We start from the raw sequence: 20,716 nt of genomic DNA on the forward strand, positions 1-20,716 counted from the left end.
ACATTTTTAATAGGTTTTGGTAAAACTACTGATCCTTATCCCCAACAGGGAGCTATGGGAGATCTTTTGACCTTGATTAGCTGAAAGGTGGAAAGCAATGTCTCATTATGATTTTAGTTTGTACTTTATATGAGTAACAACAAACATTTTTTAAAATATTATGTGTTTAAGGCCTTTATGTATTTCTTTTTCTGTGAACTCTCTCAGTACATTCTTTGTCCATTCTTCTACAGCCTTGCTAGTCTTTTTTTTTTATTGACTTGTGGAAATATTTTATTTATTAATGAAATTATTGCTTTACCAAATTGTCTCAAGTACTTTTCCTGGTGCTTAAACAGACTTTGCTTTTGCTGTTCATGCCATGTGTCAGATCTTTAAATACACAACCACTAATCCTCAGAAGGTATGTTTTATCATTCGAATATACAGTTGGGAAAAACTAGAGATCAGAAAGAGGGAAGGGCTTTCTCAATATTACCCAGCTAGTAAGTGGGGGCCAGAAAGGGCTGAGTACAGATTTGTTTGACTCAAATCCAGGGTTTCTTTCATCATCACCTCTCTGGGGGACAATATCCTTCTCACCATGTCACGCATCTGAGCAAATCCTCTCTGTCCATATGTACTTAGCTGGTGGAAATCGTGTGATTTAGCAGTCCTTACTGATTAAGTGAATCACAGATTTCCATTTCATTTGCCAGGCAGTGGTACATGGAGAGCCACGAGTGTATTCACTCCACCACTTCTCCAAATGAGTTCTCATTTCTGGGCCCTTGCAGTGCTTATTCCTTTCCCCCTGTCCTCCTCATCCTCACTGCTCTTCTGTCAAGTTCTCTTCCTCTGGAGATCTGTCCTCACTGCACTGGAAGAAGCCAGTCTATGTTCAACTTCCACTACAACCCTGGCTGTGCTAAGCTATCCTGCCCAAATGGGCCTTTTCATCCCTCCATCCTGGAGACAGTAGAGGCAGAGCCTCTGTCATGGGCATCACAGTCTCCCCATCACTGGATCAAAGCCTGGCAGATCACATATATTCGGTGCATCCTTGGAAAATGAGCAAATCGATCAATAAATCACATAAGGACTAAGAGCTATGTTCCAGAGCAGAAGAACCTGGGTTTGAATCCAGTTTGTCCATTCTCTGGGGGTGTGACTTTAGGTCACTTCATTAAAGTTCGTGTTGTTCATTGATAACATGATTTTACAAAGTATATTAGTGGATGGGGTTGCAGCTCAATGGTAGAACACAGGCTCAGCATGTGTGAGGCCCTGGGTTTAATTCCTTGCTCCGAAAGATATAAGTAAACAATACCTCCATCATAGGCTAAGTATGAGGGATTCATCAGATAATCCTTGCTGAAGATCTGTTGTTATTTTAAATAGGGTGGTTATTTCATTAGCCTGAAAGATCATAGAGACTCAGAAGATCAAAATTCTAATCATAAGTTTGCCTCGAACTGGCTTTATAAATTAACTTCCCTGAGTTCCCTTCTGCAACATGGGGATGTTGAAATTTATGGCAAAAATTTTCAGGTCTGAACTAACAGCAATGTGGCTTGACATATGCTAAGCTCATTCTGTTCTGCTTCACTAGTGGGTAGTTTCTAAATGGCCGGAACATATCATGGCCTGACATAGTACAAGTTCACTATGTGAATAATATTAAGTGAAAAGATACATATGCATATATATGTATATGCATACATTATTACTAACTTATTGATATCATTAAATCAATAATTTTAAAATAAGAGATTATTATACCCTATTAATATATGTAATGTCCTATTAATAGCCATAATCATATCCATAAATTTAGTGAGAATATGTCAAATATGCAGATTTCTAGGCCCTTGGAGTCTAATGACTCTGCTCATCTCCGGTGTCAGCTCATGAATCTGCATTTTAAACCAAGCTCTCAACTCCAGCTCAAAACTAGGCGAAGTTCGAGGATCTTTGCTTTAATTAGCATGTTTTCTCATGTTTTTAATGCATACATAATTCCCTCCCATATTTAGGAATTATATAGAGAATATAATGCTTGTGACTAACCAGGGAATTTTTTTTTTTTTTTTTTTTTTTTGCATTCCAAGGGAAGAGCCAGCAGGAAATTTCGACATTTTTCATGATCTGTTACCTCTACAGACCTAGGATGAAAGGTGTACTTGATGGGATGGGGTGGGTGAGCCGGGAAGAGTTCCTCTCCTTCCAATCTGAACCGTCAGGACATGTCAAACGAAGCTAATATAAATGTCAGCATGCAGCTTTCCGTGGTGAAATCTGAGTTCGTTGTAATGCAGTTCATTTTCCTTCTTCCAGCTCTGTGGATGCTATCAGCTCATGTGTCTGACAAGCATTTCCTATGCCAAAATAAAAGCCATCTCAGCAGATCTCCTGAGTGAGACGCCCTGCGTGTGTGCACGTGTGCCTGTGGAATTCACGTCACATTCTTCTTGCGGCTGCCATGAGCTAGTCTCTGTGGGCTCCCAACCACTGTGCCGGAAGCCCTGGAGCTGTCTCCAGGAGCCATCACACCAGTTCATAATGACCGCTGGAGTATGGAGTTATATAGACATCCAATGGAGGAATTAATTATGGGGAACATGAAGTCCCTCTGGGAATAGACTGAAGATTTAACACCTCCCAGGTGAATACCATGCCATTTGAGTGAGAAGCTAGCTCTGTTGGCTCAATATAGCATGGGGCCTATTCTACATAACAATGGCCCGCAAGGTACACCTGATTAAACCCCTCAGCTCTGGGAATGCCCTTGTCAGGGATGGGTTATCATTCACTGGAGAGGTGCCAGATTGCAAGGCAGGCCAGCCTCTAATTTTTTTTTTTTGTCCCTTATTGTATTATTTATCTATTGTGTACCTTTAACCTTCTTTTGGTGGATTCCCAAAGAAATTAGGCACCTAAACCCAGAGCAATGGTGAATTGTAGTCATTCCCCCAGATATTTTTCATGGGGGTCAGAGTATCTCCTGAACTTGACCTGTCAAATCCCCATCTAAATATTTTCAATCAGTGGAAACTAGGAGTGATTTAAAATAACATTGCTTATATGTTTTATGTTGCTATTATTTCTAACATAGCTGTTTTTATCCAAATGGAAGTTTTATCCATTCTTTGGGAAGTGAGAGCAATTCTGCTGGCTTTCCTTGAAATCTGGGTCAACCTATTAATATGCTTTATGAACCCATATTATGAACATTGCCCTTTAAATGTATATTATTATTCTCTCTTCTCACTGATAGACATGTAAGGATGCTAGGTAAGCGGAGGATATATAACTCTAATGAAAATAGAAAAAGAAAAGAAGGGAGGGAAAAAAGGAAAGAAGACAAACTAACAGAAATACAACAATAAATTTTCAGTAGTGCTATTTATGATACTTGCAAAGGTTAAAAAATTACCTGAGTTGCACATGTTGATAAAAATACTAAAAATAGGGCTGGGGATACAGCTCAGTTGGTAGAGTGCTTGCCTCACATGCACAGGGCCCTAGGTTCCAACACCAGCACCACAAAAACAAACAAACAAACAAACAAAACTGTAAATAGTATCTTGTAAAGAAAAGCTTCCTGGTGCCAACGTGGCTAAATTGAAGGTTGTTTAGGATCAAAATCTTAGTAAATCTCACTATATACTTCACTCTTCCCAGTCATTCTGTTCTGAAGGCAAAGGCAGTTTTGCATATGGGACCTACAGGGAAATTAATCACAAATGGGGGTGAACACTACACACACACACACACACACACACACACACACACTCCCCTGTGCTGGAGGTGGGTTTCCAGCTTTCCACTTGCCAACATGACCCTTCAGCACCTCCCCACAAATCAAATCCCACAGATTGAAAAGTGATGACAGTCAGGTGAGGGTGGAAGCCACATATCTTATTGATGGTTTGTGTCATACACCCAAAGGTATGGGGACAGCATCTCTCTTTCATTGTTCACTGTGGTCTTTCTAAAGTAGCAAAACATCCCAACTGATAAGTATTGGCACACAACAGATTCTTGTGACCTTGTACTTAAGAGAGGAATAAGCACAAGGCATTTTAGTCTTGATCAGAGTGGAGACGGTGTGTGGTGTTTTTGTGTCTCTGTTTGTAGGTGCACGTGGTTTCCATGCAGCAGCTGGAGAAGAATCCGACTCTGTTTTGCACGCTCACGCTGAAGTTCTGCTCCAAGTTTTCGACTGCCCCTCCTATTCTACCCGCTGGCTTCTCTCTCTGCTCTAAATCTACCAATTATTTCCTTTAAGTGTCAGCAGTACACCAGACACAACGAGATATAACCTTTCCTCGAGTTGATGCTGTTAAACCATTACTTGAAACTGAAGTCACAGTTGTCAACTGCGACTTCAGTCACTAATAACTACTTCAGAAGTGCGAGTGGAGTCTGGGCTCTTAATGCTGTGGCCCAGGGCTCCGGGAATGTCTTTACAGGTCATTTAGAACCATCCATCTGATCTGTGGCAAGATCAGTCAATCTTTCAGCCGAGTGCTTCTCTCTCTCTTCCCCTCACTGCCAGGGCCTTTATTTGTTCTCTCAGGGCCATATTGGGGGATGATCTTAGGCAGCCATATCGACCACTTAGCTTGTAAAGACTTTGAGCCTAGGGCATCACTACATGCTTGGATCCTGAATTCTGTCACTTGCCTGGAAGGATTTTTTTTTCCCTCTTCGTCTTTTTCTCTTCTGCTGTTTCACTGGGCTCTTCTTTAAAAAGCCTTTTAACCAGCCGTGCATGCATGACATAACAAATTAAAAAAAAAAAAAAAAAAAAAAAAAAAAAAAAAGGACCCAGCTGTCAGTTGATACAAACAACATAGATGGTCCTGGTTTGGAAACATTTATGGTCTCATTGGGACTGTGGTTTTAGAGAGCCCCCATCTTGTGTCTATTGACTTTAGTTTTGTTGTTGTTGTTGTTGTTTGTTTTTGTAACGATGAAACAGGCTTTGGAATTTAGCTTAATCTTGATTCTTGTTTTACGGCACAACTCAGAATAACGCCAGCTAACATGTATTGAATGTTAGTTTGGAATTAATGCATGCACATAGATGCACCAATGCACATTCTATCACTTGTCCATTTTACAGATGGCATAGTGGAGTATTTAAGGAATATGCCCAATATTACTTGGTTGGGAACTGGAAAAATAACATTTTGAATCCAGATGCTCGACCTCGGAACCCACTCTCAGTCATGACCCCATTACTTCTTTTCCTTGCAAAAAAAAATCTGTATTAATACCATACGAACTGGAATGCTGTCATAATTATATGTGGAGATGTTATTTCAGAGTTATTGCAATTCTGCAACACACAGAAGCCTCATCTTGAGGGTGTTTACAAGCACCATCCAATGTAAATGCAGAAATAATATATTAGAATCACCAGATGAATTTTTAATGTGATACGGGTGCCTGCCAAAAAGTAAGTGGATTGGAGAAGCAGAGAGGCCAAGAGTGCTGATACAGAAAGGCACCCTTATGTCTGTCTAATTTCCTCTTTCTGCCTTCTCACCTTCTTGAAAGTCTCCCCGCCTCCACTGCCCTCAGTAGAATTGTTGGAATCTGAGGGCAAAGCTCTGATTATATTTAGGAAAAAATCCTTTTCCTCTTAATGTAAGAGTAATGATGTTAGTGCCGGTACTCAGGCTCTGTTCCAAGGCAGGTAATTATGCACTGCCTCCTGCAATTCCCTCTGCAGCTTCTATTGAATTTTTTTTCTTCTTCTTTCTTTATTTATTTTTTACTTCCTGTCCTAAACAGTTGTGCCACATTGCTGGGCTGCTGTTCAACATCTGCTTCCCCAAAGAAGTATACTGTAAGTGTGAGCAAATGAGTTCTTTCTCATACCCTCCTTTGCTGAGAGTAACCCGATGGACACAGGTGCTGGGGTATTCCTTTGATTTGGGTCAGGGGATGCCTTGCAGTTTGCAGGGATCACTTGAGTTTCTTGCCAGAATAAAAGTACACAGAAATTCTTGTAAAGATGATGAGGCTGTCTCCTGGACAACAGGATGGACTTGATCACCTACTGGCCCAAGTCCAGGCAGGGACTGACCTCCTCAGCTGATAAACTTGTTCTAAGTGCCTTTAAGCTGGCATGTCACACCCTTCTTAGAGAGTCCATCCACACCCACTGGGAGCCAGGCAGGCTCCATTCTCACTGGCCTCCAGTACCTCAGGCTTTGACCTGCTGACTTTGTTGCCAAAGTCTTGCTTTCATTCGATCTCTCCTTTCTTGGAACACACACACACACACACACACACACACACACACACACGAGAGGTTTTTTTTTTTTTTATGTCATCTCATTTCATTATGTTATTTACAATTCCTTTTATATAATTGTTTCTTCCTATTCCCTTGAGGTACATTGCTTCCAGAATGACAGCATGTCCAGAACTTTTAAAACATTTTTAGCCAATTTTCTCATTCTAAGAAACCCTGAACAGGGTCAACCTCCCTCCTGCATTATCAGTACTTCTTTTTATCCACATCTCCTTCCCAAAGTCTGCAGTATTTCTATAAGGTTGGTTTTTGTTGCTGATGTTGTTTTGTTTTCATTTTTTAAAATTTTCTTGATATATTTATTTTCAACTCACTTATATGAAAACTGAAAAAAATGCCACTGATCATATTTTTTTCCCTGTAGTGCTAAAGATGATCCCAGGTCCTTATACAAGCTAGGCAAGTTCTCTACCACTGAACTACATTACCAGCTCCCTGGTCCTAACTTTAACTATATTGTGACTAGTTGAAATGATCACAGACGAATGCCTTGGACTAAAAAATAGATGATTTATGCCGGGAAATTCATTACATACTGTCTTGAAGAGGGGACCCCCAATAGTGGGGGAAAAAAAGAAAGGACAAACTTCAATAGAACATGCAAATATCCAGCAAATAAGCAATTGCTTATTTTTGTAGGTAAACAAAAGAGTCCAGTGGCAGCATTGATAAATTTTCAACATCCTCATCAAAATTTTTATCAACATAAGAGCAGAAGTGACTAGAAAATAGTAATTTGTAATAGTTTCAATTATTTTTCAAAATCTATACACATTTACCTTTCAGATGTGCCGTCTGTCAAAAACAAAGCAAAACTAAAACAAGTCACAGGAAAGCCTCTGCTGACGAGAGTAGAAAACAGTTTGATCAATGGAATAATACTCTTCTGTACGAGTGATTTTTCCAGCAGATATTCTGCAATCACTCAAAGGGGAAAACAATGACTTTAAAATACGTTAATAAGTAGAGATAACTCAGCTACAAGCTTTGTGTCACATTAGTTACTACAAGAATTTTACAACCCTTGTATAGAGAAAGTCATGACTTCGTTCATTCAAGCTGCTATGATAAAAATACTGTAGAGTAAGTGACTTACAAATAAAACAGTTCCTAGTCCATCAATAGCTGTGTTCTCACTGTGTAGTATATGAGGGAAGCTCTCCAGGGTCACTCTTATTAGATATTAATAAGATATTAATCCCATGGATCAGGGCCCCACTTCCACCTTCATGTACTAATCATAATTTATAGGACCCCTCCTCCTAATAATATCACCAAGTGAGGTTAGGATTTTTTTTTTTTTTTTTTTTTGGTACCAGGGATGGAACTTAGGTGTGTTTAACCACTAAGCCACATCCCCAGCCCATTCTTGTATTTTATTGAAAGACACAGTCTCACTAAGTTGCTTAGTGCCTCATTAAATTGCTGCAGCTGGCTTTGAACTTGTGATCCTCCTGCCTCGGCATCCCTAGTTGCAGGGATTACAAGCATGCACCCACCACACACTGCCAAGGATTTCAACCTACAAATTTTGTGGGAACTAAAATATTCAGTCTATAGCAGAGTATAGAGCAACTGCCACGAAGAGAACATACCAGCCACTTTTGTGGATCTGTGATCAAGAAAAAAAAAGTGTATTATCCCTGTAATTTAAGTCATAGCAGTTTTGACATGATGCTTCTTAAAATGGGTGATGAGATGAATCTATGCATTCTTTTCAAGCATGCATTGAGAAACTGAAAGCTCTTCCCCTTAAACTACTTCAGCCATTTAATGCTTTAAAGTTGTTTTTACATGAATTAGAGGGTTTAGTAGATGCAATGTCAGTTACAGAACCACACTCTTGTCTCCATCTAATTTTGTCTTAGCAGCTCTTTCAAACTGCTAAATCTAGTTTTAAAGTATGAGGATTTTGTTTTCTGATGGTGTTAAACAGCTGCCGCTTTTTCTGATGAGAAGCCCATTTTCCATTTTATATCTGCAAGATGTTGGCTACATCAGGCCCAGTGAAGTAGGCAGCTGAGAAGTCTCGTGCTGCAGAAAGCAGTAAAGAAAGGGCAAGAGGCCTTTCTCAAAGGCAGCTGTGTCCTAAAATGGAGAATGGAGAAGAGATCAGAGCCAAACAGCACTCAGCACATGCTGTCAGGCAATTGAATTTGTCTTTACCATTAAGAACAGCGTGCTGACTCCAGAGAAGATGAATCTCTCAGGAGTATCATGCCTTGGTTGGACCATTGATCCCTGAATAGAGAGGAAAGAGAATCTACCTGGAAAAAAAAATCCAGCTTCAGCTCATCCTGGAAAAGCAAACTTTGATGATCCTTTATAGTGTGAAGCTGCAAACCGATCCTAGCAATGTGGCCCTGTACCAGGTTCCAAATGAGAAGGTGAGTTTCTGGCTTCATTTTGAAAACCAGGAGAGACACTTGAGCCTCCAAGCCTTGAGGCTGGAGCGAGTAGAGACTGTGTTCTGGGTGAAGACAGATCTCTCGTCACCGCTGTCCTCACTGGACCTGTCTCATTCCTGGACAACCCTGTCATGGCTCCTAGAGGAGGCTGGCTGTGTCACCGTGGAAGTAGAGAATCAACCTCAGACAGGCTTCTCCTGTGCACTGCCTTGCCTCTGCCCCAGGACCCTAACCTGGAGTTGAAAAGCAATGGGACTTCCTCCTACCACCTACAAAACTGTTAGTGTAGGGGCTAAGGATGGAGGATAAATGTGTGGTGGGCTCATTCATAGCTCAGCAGCGCTGCTCCTCTGATCAAGAAATGTTGGATTCCGTCTCTTCTAGCTGACAAATACTTGCAACTCTAAATTCTGGGAATCCCTCCCGTATCTCTAATCACAGCAGAAGCCCTGGTCCTGGTCCTGGGGGCGATCCCCAGAACCTGTTCCATTACCATAGCCAGCATCAGTTCTGATTATCTAAAGCTTGTATTCTATGTGTTAAAATATTTTTCAATATCCATCCTTAGTAAAAGCTAATAAATTAACCTTGTAGCTGGAGTACTGACTCAGTCTGATTGATTCCTTCTGCTTCCTCTCTCTTATCCCTGGAATCCTCATGTCACCTATTCCCTCACCATGTGCCTCACTGGGACGTCTTTCTTTCCAGAAGTTAAAGGCAGTTGAACAGCAGCAGGCTAAGCTGTTATGGAGATCGTAAGCTGCTGGATCCTTACAAGCTCAGATTGATTACATCTGAGCTTACAAATTTAGGAATGAGAGAACATGGCATTTGAACATGGTTAGAAATGTTCACATCTAATGTACGTGGGTTACTGTTGGCTGTTTTTATGTTGTTATTGCTTTTTCCTTTTGGCTCCAATAAAATTGGTTGAATCCAATTAACGTAGGCTCCAGTTATTCAGTTATGTTTCATTCCTTTTAGTCCATTAAACAGTGTTGTTGTTGTTGTTTTTCTATTTTATGAAGCTCTTTTAAGTGGCATGTGTTTTTCTCCCACCAATTGTAATTGTATTTTCATGGAGACAAAATAATGCTTTTAAAATGATCTGATAGAAGTGAGTTTACTTGACCCAAGACATATGAATGCTTTCTCTATACACGTTGACATCTTTGTTTTCTCTTTTAATCATCCTGCATGTGATTCACATCCCACTTTCTTCTCAACAGTTTCCATGTTAACCATTGTCTAACTGAGGATATGGGTATGTGCTAGACCAAATAAGGGCCTGCTCTTAAGAGTCAATAGACACTAGACTATTAATCTAGAAATTATCTGTCATTCATTCAACAGAGTAACCTAAGAAAAGACACTTTATTCATGCCTAAAATTGATGACTGATGGGCTAACAGGGTTAGATTAAGTGATAACTTCAGCTTCCTGCCAGCAGTAAGTTTCTAGGATTCAATGATGTTATTTTTGTATTCTCGTAGTGGCAATAATTAGCATGTGTGGAGTGTTTTGAACATCATCTCACTTGGACCTTACAGCTGCTCTAACAGGTAGGCAACATGAATAAAAGATCCCCATCAGCTTACAGCTTGAAAAGAAAAACAATTAGAAATTTGTGAATTACCCTTCTGAATCACCCACTCCAATTTCAAAAATTAAATGTTGGTTTATGGAAGTCATTCTTTCTGCCTCCATCGCAGGTGTTAGCATCCAAATGTATTGGCTGAGCTTGGCATCCTGGTGTGAAATGATAGTTATGCATCTAGCTGCTAAACATATGTGTTTGTGTGTAAACATAAATATGTATATAACACAGTGGGAGGTAGCAGGGGGTGTAGTCAAGCAGAAGAATAAATAGGAGCAAGAACAGAGTTACCCATTAGCCTCTGGATGGAGTGGAAGACACCTCACATCTATTGACTACCCAATATATTTTATTCCTGTCACCTTAATTAATCTTCACATCAGTCCTATATCAAGTGCGTATTATATTTCCCATTCTACAAATGCAGAAACCCAAACTCAGAGAAGTTAATTGGATGATTCCAGTTCTCAGAGATTATTGTCAGCATTTACAACCTGGTGTGTTTTCATTGCATTCTTAAAGGGAATCACTATTTCACTCATTCATTCAACAAATTTTTATTGTGCACTTAGTATGTGTTAGGCTCAGGAGTAGGCAATAAACCCACCAGCTGTCCAGGGTATTGAAACCCAACGGTTTTGAAATCTGTGGCTTCGATGGAGATGGTTGGTTGGAAGAGTTTGGAGGTGAGGAAATAATATAGACAGAGGTGTCCTGGTAAATGTTTAACAACAGGCACTTGGAGGTTTCAGGGGTGGGGAACTCTGACTTGTATTTTAAAATGTTTGTGTATTAAATACATATGGTAGCCGATTTCAATGACTGTAATTACATTACTGAATGCAGAGGGAAAAGATGTGTACATTTTCCTGCACCAGCTGAGCCAGCTTCATTCTATGACTGTGTGGGTAAGAAAAAAGTTGTGTTTGATTACTAGATAAGGGTACTTGACTTTACCCCTGCACAAAATATCTAACATTTGCAGAGGGCTTTATGATTACCAGTGTCTTTTTCTCTGCACATTTATTTATTGTTAACCTTACAAGAACTTCATGAAAAAGGCATTTTGAGGATAAGATAACTGTGCTTCACAGCACCTAAATATCTCATATGATATCAGAGTTTATAAGTGACAGAATAAAGCTCCAACGGCCATACCTTTCCTATACCATACTGGCTCCAAAACCAAAATTGATTACAAGTCCCTATGTTATAGGTCTAGGTTGATTCTTTTGGTTGGTGCATAACAATGGAACTAGCACTACATTACTTGACAAGTTTTTGTTATTTGCCATCCAAAGACAATGAATACCCACTATGATCAAGACATGTCATTCATTATGGGCTCCCACACAAAACGATGAAGGAGACTAATGACTAAAGTACAATTCAGCAGACTTCAAGCATGAGTCAACACCATCAGTGCTGTGTGAATTCCAAAAGCCAAGCTCTTGTTTTTAATTTACCTCTTGAAAAACAAAGGTTGCTACGTTCTTCATAATTCCTTGCTTTTCTACAGTGTTTTGAATTTTCCAGTCACTTTCTGTTAATCTACCTGATCCATCCTGACATCTTTGTTACATGAGTAGAATCAGTAAGAATTAATTTTCCCATTTCACAGAAAATAAACTAGCAATAGACAAAGTACAGGTTTAATAACTATGTTTTGAGGGTGAGTCTATGGCAACACCCATGTTTTAAGATCATATTTAGCTATTTCCTCTAAGAAACTAGGCCTAGCTTTTATTTTGAGTAATCATTACTTTATATAATTTTTATCATACTTTGGAAAATGTATTAGTATTAGAAATTCATTTTTACATTCAAGTAATTGAGATAATGTATTACATATTTTTATTTATTTTTTGTATTCTAATCCCTTATGATATCTTAAATTGAAACACTTTCACAACAATAATTAAAGATTAGTGGTAGTCCTCAATATGCATTTGACATTATATAAACATATTCTTGTTTAGTGAAAGCAAAAAAAAATGCAGTAAAAATAAATAGCATCATTAAATGGATTTCAGAACACTTAATCTCTTGCCTTCTGCTACGTATTTGAGATAATATGAGCATTTGTCAATTGCACCATTTTTAAATAAAATTGGTATCTTGTTTCCCACATGAGAGTTGAATTTCTAGGTCGATAGGCCCTTAAATGTCATGAATTGCAATATATGGCGGATGACACTTGTCAAAGCCTCGTTGATCAATTCAGATACAAATCTGACTTAAGGACTAAAAGAATGGGAATCAAATCAATGTGAGAGATGAAGTCTAGTTTTAGCACATTGAAATGGGATCATGCTTTCAGACTGCCACTGAGATTGACATTCGCAGACTCCTCCTTTCTTCTGGAGTCTGCAGGGCCATCAATTCTTTGTTACTAGCACTGAATTCATTTGGCTAACAATTAAGCAACTGGACAGAGACAAGGAGAAATAATGGAAGGAAGGAAGGAAGGAAGGAAGGAAGGAAGGAAGGAAGGAAGGAAGGGCAAGAAAAAAGATAAAAAGCAGAAGATGCAGCCAACAAAATCTGCTTTCTTTAAATTGCTACAATTTTTGGTTTATGAAATTTTATACAAAAGAAAGTCAAAAATTGAGAAAAACTTCTATAGAAAATGTATTATTTCACTGGGAACATTTATATATAAATTTATATAATATGTACATAACATTTACATATATACATACATACAGGTTTCAAAAATTCCCCAGGGAGATTCCAGTGAAGATCAAGCATCTAGAAATCTCCAGAAGTAAATGTGAGGTTCACCTACAAGTAATATGGGTCCTGATTCAGGCATAGAGAAGTAACTGGGTGATTTCTCCAGTCACTAAATTCACCTCCACAGCCACCAGCACAGTCTTGAAAGAGGAGTTTGTTGAAAATAGTGTGAGCTCCTGGAATACAAAGTAATATTTTCAGTGTAATAATAATCTCCAGGGAGTATATCCTAGGAGTCACACATTTAAGACTTTACCATCCATTACCTCAAAGAATTCTCACGTGAACTCACTCATTTAGATATTGTTATTGTATCTACTTCATAGATGAGGAAACCAAAGCCCAATTCACATGATAAGAAAGCTGGTGGTGAACACAGGTCTGAGTAATTTCACACTTTTCACCACCTTTCTGTTCATCACTTTGTACTCCATATGGATATCTCACTAAGAATCACAGGGTTGGGCTGGGGATGTGGCTCAAGCGGTAGCGCACTCGCCTGGCATGCGTGCGGCCCAGGTTTGATCCTCAGCACCACATACAAACAAAGATGTTGTGTCCGCCAAATACTAAAAAATAAATATTAAAATTCTCTCTCTCTCTCCCTCTCTTTCACTCTCACTCTAAAAAAAAAAAAAAAAAAAAAAAAAAAAGAATCACAGGGTTGATTGGGTGGAAGTAAACATAATTGAAGTTTCATCCTGTCACCAGAATTGAACATTACAAGCAGGAGTTCCAAAGCATTCCAAATCTTTGATCATGTCTTTCACATTATTAGAACAGAAGAATAACTTTTCAATTCATTCATTTACTGAGGAACCTAACAAATATATATTAGGCACCTACTCTGTGCCGGATGTGCTCGGGCAAATGAGACAGGCAAATTTTATCTGTTTTAAATCTGGTGAGAATGATGACAGTGTCTGTTCAGAACTAGTAAGGAAGTACATTGAGTCATGAGATTGGGAATTACGTGAAGAGAAGTTTTAAATGAGATATTCTAGGATGGTTTATTTGAAGTGAGGCTCTAAGAGAGATCAAAACCAAAACCAAAATCAAAACAATAAGAACAAACACCCCAGGCTTGATAAGAGAAGGAAAATGGTTTCTAAATGGAGAATATGCCAACTAAAAAGGCCTTGAGGCAAAATACGACCTCAGTGTGATCAAAAACTAGGAAGGGGAACAAGTAAGTGGCTGGCATATCCCAGGTGAGGAAGAGTGCAACGAAGAGAAGACCAGAGAGGAACAGGGTCCAAAGTGGACAAGAATTCACAGGTCAAGGTCTGCAGCATATTCTCAGAGTCATGAAAAGTCTTCAAAAGATTTTAAGCATGAAAATGACAAGGTATGGTTTACAAACTTTTGTCAGAACTGTGGTGACATAATGAAAGAACATATATTTCAATAAACAAATAACTGACTAATTAAATAAAACCCATGACCCAGCCCTGGGTGTCTACTACAATATATATAGTGGGAAAGTAAGCAATAGCAAAATAATGGGAAGTATTGGCCAGGAAAGAAAGAGGACAAAAGGGAGACAAAGTGACTCTTCAGAACACTAGATAAGAAGTAATCAGCTTTGAAGATGGAGAGGTCTATGGAGATAAAGAATGTTCTAGAATATCTTCCCAATATAGAGTGTATTTTACAGAGAAGGTATTAGGTAAATGAAGTGTTCATGGGAAATCCTTAACAAAACTGTTGATAACATTATCCTGAAAAACATTTTTGACATTTCCCAGACCCTCTTTTAGTTGGTCATCTGGATTTTAGTTTGTATTTACGCCTCATTTCAGCTCCATTGCAATGGGGTGGGGTGGCACCGTACGTTCCATGCATCATCTTCTTGTTCAATGGGAAAGGGTACTATGACGGACTACTATTAATTTGATCCCTAAACAAGAATTTCCCTTCATCTTCATGTTTTGTCTGCACAGAGACCATCCAGAGAAGAGGCATCCCACATTGTCAGGAAGTTGCGCCATAGGAAGGCTGAAGGATGCATCTCTGAGTTTCCAGGAGGGGCTCAAGTGGGAGGGATTGGGTTTAGGGTGCCTTCTTGAAGACTCTGCAGCAATGTCGGGAAGGTGGATGGAGCTTTAACAGGGTGGGCTGAAGTGGAGGAGGGGGTTCTTCCAATGACAGGTTGCTGAATCCGGAACCCTGACACTTGTGAAGTACTCTGTCAGGAACATTAAGTATCCAAAAGTGATAAAGCTTCAATTTGCTAGTCCATTAGACTAATTACTGCAATAATTAAGTAACTACTTGATTAGAACTAATGGGTACCTAATTATCCAGGAGAAAAGTATCAGGTGGCAATTATCAGGTGGCAATTAATAGACTGGAGTTAATGTCTTAGCACTGTCTTTGTATGAATTCATAAGCAAGGTAAAGAAAACAAACAATAACTTATTAATATTTATTGGTGCCACAGTGTTTTTCAGCTTGTTTCATTTACACAGAACCAATTAGTGAAAAGACCGTTAGACTTGCAGGATATAAAGGGACTGAAGCAGAGTTGGCGTTTTAAAGGTACAGGATCTCATTAGCAGTAACGACTAACATTTAACCAGAATCAACCCGCAATTTTAGCTTTGTTGCTGTAAATCTATTGAAAGGGGATCACAAAGGTGAAAAATCAATAGTCATGATAAAATCTGTGGGAAATTGGTTAATATATTGAAGTCAAGAGCCTTATTAAAGATTTTTCCTGGTCCACTGGAAATCTCTCATCTGTTTCTCCCACTGGTATTTTAAATGGCTGAGCAGAGAGATGAATGGGGAGAAATGTAACTTATTAGGAAAAGAAACTTTTCTTATGAACACATGTTACAGAGAGGCCTTGTATTTCTCACAGTATGAAAACTGATCTCTCTAGGCCATTTGGTGTTAAGCACTGACTAAGACTTACCAGAATATTGAAAAATATTTGCTAAACACAGAAGGTGTTACAAGAAGACCTCTATTCCATAGGCATGTTACTCCATGGGGGTGGCCCCGCCTTCCACAAAGCTACTGTAGAAAGCATCCAGCTGAGTTCGAAATACATCACTCAAGTTTAAAGAAAAAAAATATTTATTCTTTAATTCAGAAAAACACATGGTTGCAAAGCTCCTGGGAAAAATATAAGAACAAGGACTGATCTGCAGAAGTAGAAGAGTGAAAACTACCCTCCCCACAGACCACTCCAAATCCAACATTTCAGCTGCATGCTTATAATCGTCTTTGCCTGGTTCGATGAAGTCTTTGTCAGGACAGCTATTTTTAAAAATTAAGGAGAGGTTTGGACTTTGTTAAATTTATTAACATTTGAAAAGTCACATAATTAACCCCGCAGTAGAGGCAACCCCCATCTACTTTTATTTCCTTGACAAATATAAATAATTGAAATGGGTTTTAATCATATTTTAGGGGGAAAAAAACACAATCACCTTATATTAGAATGCATACAATGACAAATGGAGATAAATCTAAAATTTATAGAAAAGGAGCATTTGCATAAACTGCAGAATCCAAACTTATAGAGCATTAAGAGTAACAATTGTTGCAAAGGGCATGAAAAATTCAACTTTGGTTTCATGATGGGAGCCCAGATTCCTAAGATGATTAAGATAATACATCACATGGCCCTCTCTTATTAAAGGCATAATTGTTGTTAGAACCAGAAGTGGCATTAACGCTAATCTAGTTTTATATATGTACAAATATGAAAGGAAGTGAACTTGGAGACGCTTGCTTTTGGTGATCCATAGGCATTTTATTAATGTTTGAATAATAACCGCCTAGAGGGCCTGTTATAAATTAAAGGGACGGATTGAGATATAAATTTTTATGAGGACTAGTTATACATTTCCATTATGTGTTTAAAAATGAAGGAATTACTGTGAGCACTGCAGTACTCACATTTATTTGAGGTGATTTGGACGGGAGGGACGGTGGATGAGAGCTGCTACGTGGCGGCAGTAAGAAAGATGTATCTGTCCCTTTGAACAGATACATCATATGTCATGCATGAACTCTGTTCCACCAGACACGTTCCTCCGCTGCGGAATCTGCATGATTATTTCTATGACAATAGCGAGTGATGATATAGCGTGAGTTTCAGGCCACTTAAGGGGTTTCTTATGGTTCAATCCTGGAAGACTCAGCTATTATCTCTCAGCTAATGTAATAACGGAAGCCAGTGATTACTGTGCAGCAATTCTGATTCAACTCCTTGCTCCTGAGGTACTGTCTAGGGTTTTACAAGTGATCCAAACGCCTTTGGGGAAATAGATGTCACTCAATGATAATCATTCTTCTTTCTTCATGTCTTCCAATCCATTCTCCCAACATTTTCCTCAGCTTTATAGATGTAACAGGTCTGTGAATTTCCATTGCTTATGAGCTACAATTCCAATGGATTCTGGAGGCGCTGGCAAACATGCTCATGTACCTGGGCACTGTCTCTCTCACACAAACACATTCACATGAACACGGGCATGTGGACCTCACCAAACCCTAATATAGACACATATAGTGTTGCTTTTCATATCACCTATAGCTCAGACTTTTAAGTCAATCAGGTCTGAGGCTACCTCCCAGCCAGAATGCTAGAGATTTAAACAAGCTATATAACTGCTACCTTTTAGTTTTTACATGTGTCTAATGAAAAACCTATAATGTTCCTATAATGTTATTGGGAAAACTAAATGCCATTTTTATTCAAGGTACACAGTGGTTTTTTTTTTTTTTTTTTTTTTTTTTTTTTGTACTAGGGATTGAACCCATGGGTGCTTTACTACTGACTATACCCCCAGCACGTTTTTTAAATTTTTATTTTGGTCCTGAGGATTGAACTCAGGGACACTCAACCACTGAGTCACTTCCCAACCGTATTTTGTACTTTATTTAGAGACAGGGTCTCACTGAGTTGCTTAGTGCCTCGCCATTGCTGAGGCTGGCTTTGAACTCATGATCCTCCCGTCTCAGCCTCCAGAGCTGCTGGGATTACAGGTGTGTGCCACCATGCCCAGCTAGCACTTTTTTCTTTTTCTTTTTTATTTTGAGACAGGGTGTTGCTAAGTTGCCTAGGGCCTCACTAAGTTGCTGAGGCTGGCCTCAAACTTGCAATCCTCCTGAGTCTCCTGAGTCTCCGACATTACAGACATGTGCCACTGCACCGGGCCACGATAGTATTGAAAAACGATGATTGTATATTAACTTGTTAAGAGATGCTATAACAGCATTGGTAACTTCTAGGGGTATGAGATAAGAGTGTTGAGGACCCGCTATTTGGTTTTTAGATTAGGAATCTTCACATCATCCTCTCTCTGGGCATGTCTCTGGGTTCTAATCCTTTCTTAAAAATACATGAGTCATAATTTGTGTGTGTGTGTGTGTGTGTTTGTGTGTGTGTACTGGGGATTGAACTCAGGGGCACTAGGCCATTGAGTCACATCCCCAACCCTATTTTGTATTTTATTTAGAGATAAGGTCTCACAGAGTTGCTTAGCACCTAGCTTTTGCTGATGCGGGCTTGGAAGTCATCATCCTTTTGCCTCAGCCTCCCTAGTCGCTGGAGTCACAGGCTTTTGTGATGAGTCATATTTGATCAAGGCCCACTCTAATGACCTCATCTTAACTTGATTATCTCTGTAAAGACCCTATCTCCAGATGAGATAGGGTTTGAGGTAGTGAGCATAGGAATCTGGCCCGGGGGGGCGGGGCGAGGTGGGGGCATGATTGTGAGGACACAATTCACACTTCAACTTACCATAGAAAGTTTAATGCTTAAACTAAGAAAATAATGCAATCAATGATTCTATGATGGTATAAAAAGTGTGCTCTGAAACACATTTTGTTCTTTGTCCTTACATGCCTGTACTCAACCTCCTTCACTCATTAGTGGGTAAGATGGTCAAGCTGTCCACAGAGGTTATGGTCACCCATGTACATAACATGACAACAACCTTGTGAATATTTTCCTTTTTGCAATTGACAACACACAGGCCCAGGGGAGCTAGGTGATTATGGACTCAGGCACACAGGTGGTGATTAATCCTGTCCCCTGTGCCAGTGCTGACTTCCAGTTTATCTGCAAGAGTACCTAGAGAGAAAGGTCATTGCTTCTTCAGTGAGATGCTGGCAGGTAAAGGCTGGAGACACAGAGGAGTGTCCTTTCATTCTGAATTCCCCAGTGTCCCTCCCAGTGGGCTAATAAGCACCCCCCACCAACCAGGCACTCTTTTTCCACCTCAATTTCCTCATCTCTAAGTGGTTCCTGTAGAGAAACATACATGAAGTCCCTTAGACACATTGGTACTTGTGGTTATGATTATTTTAGCATTGTTTTCATATTTAGGGCTGAGGAGAAGTGGGGCCCAAAGTAATGGTTGTCTCTAGAAGCTGCCTTTTTTATTTCATCTCAAACTTCTGGTTTTAAGTTAGAAACGTGCTGAGTGGCAGCAACTATAAATAGGCTGTAAAATAGAATGATTGCCAAGCCACACAGGACTGTGCCTTTGAAAGCATCAGAGAAAGTGTTTCCTTGAGGGTGGGCAGAGAGGGGGAGAGTTGGTGAGTCAAACGTGCCCCCTACAGCTCTGCATGACCCACACCTGTGGTTCTTGAGCAATAGGCACTGGTCACAAAGAGGAAATTGCATCCCATAAGGTTTCACAGGGCAGCGTAATCACTAGCAAATGGGGCAGGCACTGCCTGGGCAGAGCCCATTGCTTCTGAATCTATGCTGCTCAATCACCCTCTCTGCACCCTGTGATGATGAAGTGGGGGACAGCCAGGCACTGGCCAGGTGTGATGGCTGGACGCTCCAAGGCTGTAGATCAGGGGCAGCGCCCATTCACCAGCCATCTGACACTGATTGCTTTAGGATGGTCTCATAAACCAAGGGCTCTGGCACCATAGATAGGAGAGGAAGATGCTAGGGTATTTTATCTGCCAAAGTTTGTGTGTGTTGATGATTGAAGCCCAGAAGATGGGAGGATGGTCGTTTGAATAGGATGACTGAACCTGGGTGGTAATTCAGTGCCTTTAACCTCTTGGTTGCTGGAATTTGCATGAGTCTCTCTCTCTCTCTCTCTCTCTCTCTCTCTCTCTCTCTCTCTCTGTGTGTGTGTGTGTGTGTGTGTGTGAGAGAGAGAGAGAGAGAGAGAGAGAGAGAGGGAGGGAGGGAGGGAGAGGACATGATCTTATCTATATGCACTTAAATATATTTGGGCTTAGGTGTCATCTTTGGTGGCACTGGGTTTTACTTTTCCTTGTCTGGAAATAATGCTAGGAGAGGTCTTGTCATTTCTTCATCTCATATGTTTGAGATTTTCTAGATGTCAAAGAGGGCAAAAATGAACCATGATATGAAAAGAAATGATACAACATTGAGGATTTTTTTTTTCTTCAAAGAGTTTGATTTACCTCTGGCTCAGGTGAAAGTTCAGTTTGGTTCTTATTTTATCCCACCTTTTGCCTACCCCTCAAGGGAATCCCAGCTCCCTGAGTCCCTCCCTCATTCTGTTCATGTTCAGTTTGGTCTGCCTTATTCCCATCTAATACAGTTGTATTATGAAGTGGTCTGGACCTGTCCCAGCAACTAAAACATGGCCTGCCTTGTATCTTACACCCCCAGAAAAACAAATCCAGTACATCCAATTTATTGTC

The sequence above is a fragment of the Callospermophilus lateralis genome, chromosome 3 (genome assembly GCF_048772815.1).
Source record: "Callospermophilus lateralis isolate mCalLat2 chromosome 3, mCalLat2.hap1, whole genome shotgun sequence".
Classification (NCBI taxonomy): Eukaryota; Metazoa; Chordata; class Mammalia; order Rodentia; family Sciuridae; genus Callospermophilus; species Callospermophilus lateralis.